A 12,239-nucleotide genomic window follows, 5' to 3' on the forward strand; every position below is an offset into this window, starting at 1 on the left:
TGTGTTCTCATTTTAGAGATGGTTCAAATTTTTTATAACTGTATTGCCTCGCTCAAGTCTTGTAAACATCACTCCTTTGTCAAAGAATGTCAAAGATAGTATTTCTGCTTTTCAGAGAAAATTAGAAAGAAAATCATAAAATGATTATTAATGTTCATTTATCTCTTCATACCTGCTTTAACAGCCACTTTGTCCAGAAAAGAAAGCATAGAGCTTTTGGCCTCTTCATCTCTTGCCAAAGCAAACATGTAGGATAATAGGACTTTTGTGTAAACATCAGTCACAGTACTTAATGATGATTTTAGGCAAGAAAGACTGTTACTTAAAATAGAATCCTGTAAAACATATGAAAATACTCTATAGTAAAAATAATAATACTAATTAATTACACTTATATAGTGCTTTTCTCACTACTTAAAGCAGGCATGTCAAACACGCAGCCCGCAACAGAAATCTGTGCGGCCCGCATGACAGATCCTAGTTAGCACTGAACTTGTACAAAATTATTACTATCGTTTGTGATTGAATCATTCTGCATCTTCAGTGTTACTTATTGACTTTTCTTACTTCTACCTTCTGACAAAAGCGCATTTTCCCATGGCATTACGGTACTGGAAACGTCATCTGCTAGTATAGCCACGAGCCTTGACCAAAATTAATGAGCCACAGCGTCACAACTGAAGTGCTGGGCTGCAGCAGGGATGGCCTTAGGCATGTGCAAACTCTGCACCTGCACAGTGCCGCCAAATCCCAGGGGCCGCCACGCCAATATATATTGAATATAAAACAGAAAGAGAAAATAACGACACTGCTGACAGGAATGTGGCCGAAAAACATTCTGTTTCTTGTTAATTAGTACGCTGTATTTACAAATGTCGCTAGAGTCGGAGCAGTAAGCTATATCTAGTATTATAATGTTTTGCCGTAATGAGAATATCATGGGCCGCCACTTGGTTTTCAAGTTACGGACACGCGTATATAGAAGCGTGTCATGAGCACGAGGCGGCTATGCAGTGTCCGCAACGGATGTGGCCATCCGCCGTGCATAAGATACCGTATTGACATTGCCAGGTGAAGGGGCCACCAATTCTTTCTCTGCCCAGGGCCGCCATGAGCCTAGAGCTGCCCCTGCTAAGGCTACACTACTGTCTGGGCTGCTGAGACTGGCCACAGGGCAGAGCTGACCATCATGAGCAGTAATAGCCCGCATATTTTCACATTTTTTTGCTCTAGTTTCATGTAATTTTGTGCTAGTATTCTAACGAACAGTTAGTACAGACTACAGCTGAAGATCTGAAGTGGACGCAAGAAGTTGGTGAGTTGTTTATTAACATATTTTTGTGATTTTGAGTTTGTAAAATTATTGTAGGTCAGATGGCTTTTTGCACATCGGCTTATTTTACAATATAAACTTTGAAGTAAACTTAGTAAAGTAAAATTTGATTTTTGGAGGATTTGTTTTCCAACTTGAATTACTGAGCAATGAATTCAGAGAGCATTTTCGTGATTTCAGTTCACACAAACAGGGCATTGCGCTGTTCTCTTACAACGTTGAGAATGCACCAGAGAATATCCAAATGGAATTGATTGAAGTGCAGTCAGATTCTATTCTGAAGGCAAAATACAACGAAGTTGGTGTGCCAGGCTTGTATGCTTACCTGCCACCCTTGTATGTGCAGATCCGTAAGTTGGCATCGAGAGTACTGTCAATGTTCGGAAGCACTTACCTTTGTGAGCAATTGTTTTTGTTAATGAAAGCTACCAAAACCCCACATCACTCAAGACTTAACATCGAGCACCTTTCATCCCTCATAAAAGTTGCAGCTGCACAAGATTTCAAGCTTGATATTGACGAACTGGTTACTAACAAGAGATGCCAAGATGGGACAAAAGAAATAAATCTCACACTGTAAGGCTCCTATATAAGCAATGAATATAATATAATGAATATCAATCATCAAGACACTATATAAAAGTGGTCGGGATTGTCCTTCAGTCCGTGAGTGCAAAGCGTAGCGGTATTCCACTTATCACAGACTTACTACTTGCGGTACGAAGCGACGCGATGTGAGCAGAGTTCTGGTGCTCCCATCGTTCTCTTGATTTTGTGCATGATGCGCTGGAAAAATAGACAAAATCATGTTTCTGGAAATAATTAATGTTGATGGAGTACAAATGCCTCACCGCGTAGTAAATATCAGGGGAGATGGTGCTTGCTTATTCTCATCTATAGCTTATTTAGTGCATGAAACTCTGTCTTTAGCAGTACAGATTTTGGCTGACATTGTACGACATGTTTTTTTAAGTAATTGGTCAAGGTTTCAGCCATTTACAATGATGCCGTCAGGAATCTCTTATACAAATGAGCTTCGGTATCTCACTGAAATGTCAAAGTCTCAAACTTATGGTACCATTACTGAGCTAATGGCAGCGGGAGAGTTGTTCCCCTATGAGTTTCAAGTATATTATTATGGAGTCCTACACTCCAAGTTTGGACAGGCACTCGAGGGGATAAAAAAACTTAGGTTTTCGGGAGATGTTATGAATGGGCACTTTGATGCTCTCCTTCCCTACACTTACATGCCTGATGTACACATGGAGCACACACAAATTGAGGATAAAAGTCGGTCGCCTTAAAAGGCGGGTGAGCCTAGTAATATAATAAGGACCTAGCTAAGAGGTTAAGACTCTAATTCTACACTGTTGTATGGAGACTGCATGGAAATAAATTGCTTTTCTTTAAACTTTAAACTTTAAGTGTTACATTTTTTAAAGTTTTCAGTATTGGAAAGAAAGCTACAGTAACTTTGTATAATAGTATAATAGTATAATAGTATTTGTTACAGTACGGCCCGCTGACGCACATATGGCAGTCGAAGCGGCCCACCAATGGTAGTGAGTTTGACATGCCTGTTTTACATAGACAGAGAGGAACCAGTTTAACTAATGTGTAGCACCCACCTGGATCACATGACAGCAGCCATTATTACGCCAGTACGCTCACCACACATTAGCTGGTGGTGATTGGGTGAGAGTGATAGTTAGCCAATTAGAGTCAGGGGATGGTTAGGGGGCCAGAATGAACAAGCCATGGTAGGCAATTTTGCCAGGACATTGGGATAAACTGTATTCTTTTTCAAAAGACCCCAAGAATCTTTAATGACCAGAGAGAGTCAGGACCTCTAGCCAAAAAAATTAACTGTTTACTTTCAGCTTTCAATTTAGGTAACTACAGATAAGGTAGAACTTATCTACAGTATAAGTTAGAACCACAGAAGTATCCATATAACTAATAAGAATGTGTTTCCATAAGAAAACAGTGCACAGGAACTTTTATTTTTAAGCAGAGGCTTGACCACAATTCTCCAAAATATCTTAAGTAGCTGGAAATTACAATAATCTAAAGTCATATGACTGTATAAAATTTTAAACTCTTACACTTCCTACTATTTGAATAGATAATAAACTGATTACTCACATTGAGTGGGGTTTCCAGTTCCAGTAAAGCTGTGGCAATATATGCAGTTAGAGAAATTTCATCATTTATTCCACCCTAAGATCACAAAAAGTATGAAACAAGGTTTAATTACTGTCATCATCACTACTTATCCAAAACCAGTCTAGGTGACTCTGAACTGGATTAACACTAGAATCCCTGAAGCCTACGAAAAACCTTGTAATCCCGGGCCACCTTAAATTCCTTTGCACCTTTCCATCAGCGTCTTTTGTTTTGTAAATGTGTTGATCAGCACAAGCAGCAAGCAGACTGCTGTCCCATCTCCCCTTCCGATAGAGCTCAACTCAGACAAAAAGATCTCCCAGCTCAGTCCTTGTTTATCTCGGTGTGAAATCCAGATCTTTCAGAAGTGGCTGGTCACCTTTTTTTTGCACATTTCTTATAGATTTCTGAACGTTATGGACAATTTTCTCCTTTCTTATCAGTACACACTTATGGAATTCTACTCTGTTCATTTACATCATTTGTCACAAATATGATAGAGATGTCTTTCCATTTATTTTAGTGTCTTCTGAAGAAATTTTATCTGTTTCTTTGATTCATGTAAGTCTACTAAAAAAATTTCAGTATTCTTACTTAAAAATTTTCAGAATATGAATATTTTGTTAGTTTATGTATTCTTAGAATTTATTCAGCTGAAATTTAGAAAGCATGGGAGTTTAACAATTAAATGTTCTGAACTAGTCTACTGTACAGAGCACTATAAAACACAAACCAGTGTGTTTCTTCGTGTCAGTCCCAAACCAGGATAAATAGGGAGGGTTACATCGGGAAGGGCATCTGGTGTGAAATTTTGCTAGGTTAATATGCAGACAACAGTTCAGATTTTCACAATGGATTGGTCGAGGCCTGGGTTAACAACAGCTGCTACCAATAATTGGGCTACTGTTGCCCAAATGAGAAGAAGAGGGGGAATGTGTTTCTGGAGGCAAAAGGAGAGTAGGAAGGTTAGGAGAGTGGAAGTAAGGGTAAAAAATTTGAATGTTGCTAGTGTGACTAGTAAAGGAAGAGAGTTAGCTAATATGATGGAGAAAAGGAAGGTTGATATATTGTGCGTGTGAGAGACTAGATGGAAGGGGAGTAGTAAGTCTAGGTGTATCTGAGGCAGGTTCAAATTGTTCTACCATGGTGAGGATCAGAGGAGAAATGGGGTAGGGGTTATCCTGAAAGGAAAAATATGTCAAGAGTGTTTTGGAAGTGAAAAGAGTGTCAGACAGAGTGTTGATTATATAACTGGAAATTGAAGGTGTGATAATGAATGTTATTATTGCATATGCCCTGCAAGTTGGGTGTGTGATGGATGAGAAAGATTATTTCTGGAGTGAGTTGGATGAATTGGTGGATAGTGTATCCAAGGGAGAGAGAATTGTGATTGGAGTGGATTTCAATGGACATGTTGGTGAAGAGAGCAGAGGGGATGAAGAGGTATCGTGTCTAGGACAGGAATGAAGAAAGTCATATTTTAAGAAGAGAAAGGAACACAGGCTGATGTACAAGAGTGGAGGAAGATGCACAAAAGTGGATTATATCCTGTGCAGGAAGAACAGTTTGAAGAAGATTGGAGACTGCAAAGTGGTGGCAGGGGAAAGTGTAGTTAGGTAGCATAGGATAGAGGTCTGTAGGATGACATTGGACATTAAGAAGAGGAGGAGAGTGACAGCGGAGCCAAGTATCAAAAGGTGGAAGTTGTAAAAAAAAGACTGTAAAGTGGAGTTCAGGGAGAAGGTAAGACAGGCACTGGGTGGCAGTGAAGAGTTACCAGATAGCTGAGCAACTACAGCAGAAGAGAAGTAAGGGAGACAGCTAGAAGGGTGCTTGGTGTAACATCTGGACAGAGGAAGGAGGACAAAGAAACCAGGTGATGGAGTGGGGAAGTACAGGAGAGTATACAGAGGAAGAGGGTGGCGAAGAAGAAATGGGATAGTCAGAGAGATAAAGAAAGTAGACAGGAGTACAAGAATATAAGGTATAAGGTAAACACAGAGGCGGCAAAGGTTAAACCTAAGGTGTATGATGAATTGTATGAGAGGTTGGACACTAAGGAGGGAGAAAAGGACCTGTACTGATTGGCTAAACAGAAAGATCGAGCTGGGAAAGATGAGCAGCAGGTTAGGGTGATGAAGGAAATTGATGGAAATGTTCTCACAAGTGAAGAGAGTGCATTGAGCTCTGAGTACTCTGAGAGGTTGATGAATGAAGAGAATGAGAGAGAGAAAGAGAATAGGACGATATGGAGAGAGCAAACCAGGAAGTGTAACAGATTAGCAAGGAGGAAGTAAGGACAGCTATGAAGAGGATGAAGAATGGGAAGGCTGTTGATTCAGATGACATACCTGTGGAAGCGTGGAGGTGTGTAGGAGAGATCGCAGATGAATATTTAACCAGATTGTTTAAAGCAATCTTGGAAAGTTAGAGGATGCCTGTGAAATGGAGAAGACGTGTACTTGTACCAGTTTTAAGAATAAAGGTGATATGCACAACTGTAGTAACTACAGAGCAATAAAACTGATCAGTCACAGCATGAAGTTATGGGAAAGAGTAGTGGAAGCTAGCTTAAGAAGGGAGGTGATGATTAGTGAACAGTAGTATGATTTCATGCCTGGAAAGAGCAAGACAGGTAAGATGTTTGCCCGCGGGGTGTTGACAGAGAAGTATGGAGAAGGCCAGAAGGAGTTGCATTGTATCTTTGTGGGCTTAGAGAAAGTATATGACAGGGTGCCTAGAGAAGAGTTGTGGTATTGTATGAGGAAGTTAGGTACGGCACAGAAGTATGTAAGAGTGGTACAGGATATGTATGAGGGAAGTGTGATAGCGATGGGTCTGCGGTAGGAGTGACGGATGAGTTCAAGGTGGAGGTGGGATTACATGAGGGATCGGCTCTGAGCTCTTTTTTATTTGCAATGGTGATGGACAGGTTGACAGAGGCGATTAGAAAGGAATCCCTGTGGACTATGTTGTTTGCAGATGACATTGTAATCTGTATTGAGAGTAGGGTACAGGTTTAAAAGACCCTCGAGAGGTAGAGATATGTTCTAGAGAGGAAAGGAATGAAGGTCAGTAGGAACATACAGAATTCATGTGTGTAAATGAGATGGTGGTCAGAGGAATGGTGAGGATGAAAGGAGTAGAGTTGGAGGAGGTGGATGAGTTTAAATATTTGGGATCAACAGCACAGAGTAAGGGGGAGTGTGGAAGAGAGGTGAAGAAGAGAGTGCAGGCAGGGTGGAGAAGGTGGAGAAGAGTGTCAGGAGTAATTTGTGACAGACGGATACCAACAAGAGTGAAAGGAAAGGTCTACAAGATGCTAGTGAGACCAGCTGTTTTATGGGCTGGAGACGGTGGCATTAAAGAAAAGACAGGAGACAGAGCTGGAGGTGGCAGAGTTAAAAATGTTAAGATTTGCATTGGGTATGACGAAAATAGACAGGATTAGTAAAAAGTACATTAGAGGGTCAGCTCAGGTAGGATGACTTGGAGACAAAGCCAGAAGGGCAAGGTTGCATTGGTTTGGACATATGCAGATGAGAGATACTGGGTATATTGAGAGAAAGATGATAGGGATGGAGCTGCCAAGCAAGAGGAAAACAGGAAGGCCTAAGAGGAGGTTTACAGACGTGGTGAAAAAAGGACATGCAGGTGGTGGGTGTGACAGAGTAAGTTGCAGAATACAGGAAGATATGGAAACAAATGATCTTCTATGGCCGAAAGAAGAAGATGACAGATACTGCTTTTGGATGCTTACCAAGTTACTTTCTGTGTGTAGTTTCAAAGGTCTCTCCATTTATTTGCAGTTTGTTTCTGCAGGTTTTCTCTATGTAAACCCAAGATGTGTTGGCTAGGAGAACTGGCAAATCTAAATTACCCTAATGTTACTTAGCATGGACATGTGTGAGTGAACCATGAAAATGACTGGCACCCTACTGTATCATTTCTGCTTTATATTTCGCTGAAGTTGAAATAGGCTCACCAGGCACCAACCTGATAATATAGAGTTCTATAATGGAATGGATGAGTTCATTGGACATATACAGCTTGTTGATGTTTACATCTTATTAGTAAATTAAAACATCACTGCATTTTTAGCAATTTAATTGTTTTAGTAATTTAAAACATTACTGTCATGAATTTGTTGCCATCATACCTTCATTCCACTATGAAAAAGCTTCCCAACACTCTGGAAGCATCCATTTCCCAGCTGGTGTCTGCCTAACCAGTTTTTGGCATCATGGATATGAGCAGAATCAATGAAAATGAATTGGCGTGCACTACCAAAGGACTTCATCACAAATGCTGTCAGCCTAAGAAAGAGCAACACAAAGGGTGAAAAATATTTGTTTTATTATGATGTGCAAATGTGACAGTGCAGGTCCCCTCCAGACTAGGTCTTCACCTATTGGAGTCTGTAGAATCCAACACCATTGATAGTTATGCCCAAGATGAGCTGACAAATCTCAGATGGAGCCAGGGTATTGTGGAAAGTGCTCATGTGCTTTTATTAAATAGTAAAAAACAAAACCAAGAGTCTACAGTGCAATGTTCTTAAAAAAAAAGTACATAAATAAATCCATAAAACTAGGTGAAAAGTGTAAAAATCCAATAAATAGTTCCATTAAAATCAGAGGTTAAAACGCAGTCTAACTCCTCATGACCTCAGCCCACCTCCTTCTCTTTCTCCCCGGCTCACCCATTACTCATGTAACTGGCGGAGACTCAGCAGCCACAAACTCCTTTTTGCCGACCCCCATCTTGGCTGCCTCCCGTCTTCCTTTGAGCTCACTCAGTTGCTCTTCGGATGCCTAAGGAGGTCATCTGCCTTCTTCATCCCACTCCACCCAAATATTCAATGAGGCAAACTAGCCCCTAGAGTGCAACAGCCTACGCTCCTTCATGGGGCCCCAGCTCAAGCTGCCTTCTCCTTCCAGGTGGCCAGATCATCCTCCCAAGACTGCCTTTCACTTCTTTTAACCTCCTTCCCTTTCAATCTTCTTTTTACCTCTTTTTCCTCCCCAATCCCCCTGTGCCGACCCGTACTTATACAGTTCCGTGGGTGAAGCACGTTAATCAAATGCCGTAGGAAGCCGAGAAAGCAATTGAGAACGGTTCTGCAATTGCGCCCACTGAGACCGACACAGCTGTCTGGAATTAAAACTGGCCCTATTCCTGAAGCCACAGACCCACTATACCACAGCAAACATCTAAGAATAAGCAATTAGTGTGTATTTGTCTTTATTTGCTTTACTTACTTCTGTGTGTAGGAAAGGTTACTGAAGACTCAAACTTTAATATACCTTAAATGTACAGGCAATGTATGTAAATATACATTTAAATAACTCCGAGTTTGAAATGAACTCAAAGACAAACAAATGTTACTAATATTGCTGTGTAACCTTCTTTTGAAATACTTTCACATGAAGCAGAAAAAAGGTGAGCAGGACTCAAACAGGACCACACAAAAGGTCATATAGTCAAAAAAAAAGAAAAGAAAAAAAGTGAGCCAGGCCAACAGCCTTGGCTGTGCCATAAAAAAAACTTAGGTCTCTACATTGAGCACATGGCACACAACTAAAGATATAAATAATTCTACTAATACATGTAGCCAAATTATTAAGTAAAATTGTTGCTAAATGATTAACTAAAAACTACATATTGCTGAACATCTAATTTGAATCATTACTTGTAGAAATCTAAAATATATTGAAACAAATTAGTAAAAGGTATACAGTGACTTATGAAGGGCACTAAATCTTGAAAAAAATTAAAAATGCAGTTTTTCTAAATTACTAATTGTCTCACTTAATAACAATGCAAACCTGGCCACATATAGGACAGGTAGTTTCATCCCCTTAGGGTAGGAGTTTCACAAAATCTGTTCTTCTCTCTCACCTAGACCCTAAAACAAACCAAGAATTTCAAAATTCTAGGACGGAGTTTAGGAGATCAAGTGATGAATCAGTCAGTGGGTTTTAACTTTTATATACATTGATTTAAAGATTCTCTTGTTTGGTGAATTTCTGTCTAACTGATATTGGTTGTTAGGTTTTTGTAACCAAGGAAGAGTAACAACCCTGCATTATGTTGTAGCTCTTCACTTCTGATGATCAATCTTTGTAACCCTGGGGGTATTTTTCGTACGTGGATTACTCGCTTAGCCGGATGTAATTGTTGACGATTTGGCCTGATCCTGGATCTGTCGGTTTTTTGAAACTCTTGCTGGAAGTGTTGTCATAGCAACACATCCAAATCCGCAAACCTGCTCGGAGCAGGTTTGTTCTGCGTAAACAAGGATTAGTTTACACATGTGATCAGTGATGGTGTGGAAGTCATCCAGTCAGGGCTTCGCCGTTCATGAATGAGCGACCAATTGATATTGGTGCGCAAATTATACGAAGAGAATTTCATATAAAGAGGGTTTTGCGCGATCGGCAAGATCCTTTATTGCCCCCGGAGGAAATTCTGTACGAAAGATACCGCTTTAGCCGAGGGGGAATATTGTACCTCAAAGATTTATTAGCTCCGTATATTCGAAGTCAAACTCGGCGAAGTCGGGCTCTCACAACCACACAGACAGTAGGCATTGCTTTGAGGTTTCTTGCAAGCGGCACTTTTTTATATACTGTAGGCGATGCGGAACATCTATCGAAAAGTGCAGTTTGCCAGGCAATTCGTAAAGTCTGTTTGGCTCTGAAATATTTCCTTCAGGTTTTCATTGTGTTTCCTGGACACCTGCGTGTGCAGACAATAAAAGAGGCGTTTCATGCCATTGCAGGTAGGAAATACACAGGCTAAAACACCCACAGTTCCACGAAGAATCCCACAATCAGCCTAACATTCTCATTACCAGGATTTCCAAATGTGATTGGGGCACACGGAACTGATCAGAGTGGAGTTTGATCAAACATTATTTGGAAAATGTATCTCTCCTCCTGATGAATAATCAGACACAGTGTCTTCATCAAATATTTGACCTTCGTTAATATCTCGTTGGTCAGACACAGGTTCAAGGGATATGATATTCCCTGCAACTGACCCAACAAAAAAGAGGGCTATATGGAACATACCTGTGGCACACATGGAGGACAACTACTACTTCCTGCCACTGGTTCTGAGGAAGAGCTTCCCCCTGGAATGCCCTCAGAAACAGGGCGATGGGCATTTTGCTGGAGAGCCAACTCTTCCGCAGGGGTTAGGTCTGGACCGCGTGGACCTCCACCTGTTTTTTGCTTGTCTGCCTCCTTATTAGCTTTAAAATTAATGTTTTTTATATTATATATGATTATTTATGTCAACAATTCTTTAAATAGTTATATACCAATATTTACCAGTTTGAAGTATATTCTTGTACTTCACTTTAACCTGTTCCCATGTTCTCCTTGTGCTCACGTTTGATCTGGAATTATGACATATTAAATAATAATTAATCTGACACATAGGAAATGAAACGCTGCATTCACTAAGTACAATGTACACTACTTAGCGTTTAATTTTTTCGGCCACTTTTTGCCAGCCGTCTTTTCTGGTCTGGGCTGCTTTTGCAGTGTTACCCCTTGTGCATATTAAATCTTGAAATTCTTCGTGTCCTTCAAATAAACGGTCTTGCGCCGCGTGTGTGAAAAAAAAATGCGCCCGTTCTTTCGTCATTTTGTTACAGCCTATCAAAGACTTGCTGATCATGTTTTCTAGACTCAATATATATGGGCTTTTCACTCAGTGTGGGCGCGCGCATTCATCTCGTATGATTAGATCCAGCTCGACTAATCTACTACATGGCTGCGTTTGAAAAACCGACCTATCCTGGATGAGTGTCACCGGCATTAACTCATTCAAGATGAGGCACCTGATCTCGGATGGTTTAAGCGACGTACGAAAAATACCCCCCTTGTCCTGTAACACCTGATGTGCTTATTTTTTTAAGAACAGGCTATATACAGTTTTACTAGACTTATTTATTGACTTATTACATTTTCAAGTTCATTCTTTGCTAATACTTTTTAAACCTGTTGTTACAGCTGCTGTTATATTTCCAGAGAACTGGGTGATTCCTTATAATTTACCATATAAGTAGTGAGTTGCCAATTTGTTATGACTTTATTGTCATTTAAAAATTTTCTTAATGATTTCCAGGGATTTAAATATAATTTATATATTATTTTGGGTGTTTTTGAGATCCAGGAATCCAAATGTAACATTTGTTTTGCTTGTTTCAACAAATCTTTCCTGTTATTCATTTTTTTGCATTTTCCTGTAGCACCATTGTATTTTCTCCAGTGGGCACCATCATTTTGAGACTTTTTTGTTGATAGTTGCTATGTGGTTGTTATATGTTTTAAATTAAAACTTCAAATCTTTATTTCTGATTAAAGACAAAATCATCCTAAATACAATGCTGAAGTAAAAGGAATATTCTTGTAATGTCATTAAATAACACAAGTCTCTGTTTAAGACGTGACAGATTAGTGAAATTCAATGTAGTCAGCATCAGCATGAAAACAGTGCACATATGCAGTACAAATCGGCTAAGCCACATTTGCCTCCTTTAATGTGAGTGAGACAGAATGCCTGCCCTTCAAGACATTTACATGTTACTTGGTTAGAAGTTTATGCATAATGTACAAATTCTAGTTAAGGTTTTAACTGTAATGTGATTACAAAAATTTAAACTGTAAATCATTATACTACTTTGCTAATGGGAAACGCCAACAGACGGCATCAGTGGTTACTTTGT

General features: G+C 39.9%; 1 pseudogene; it reads right to left on the reverse strand.

Moving 5' to 3' along the window:
• LOC114657654 (alpha-2-macroglobulin-like protein 1) overlaps positions 1 to 12,239 on the reverse strand; it is a 195,538-nt pseudogene that overhangs the window by 30,874 nt on the left and 152,425 nt on the right.

Source organism: Erpetoichthys calabaricus, chromosome 9 (genome assembly GCF_900747795.2).
Source record: "Erpetoichthys calabaricus chromosome 9, fErpCal1.3, whole genome shotgun sequence".
In the NCBI taxonomy this organism is placed as follows: domain Eukaryota; kingdom Metazoa; phylum Chordata; class Cladistia; order Polypteriformes; family Polypteridae; genus Erpetoichthys; species Erpetoichthys calabaricus.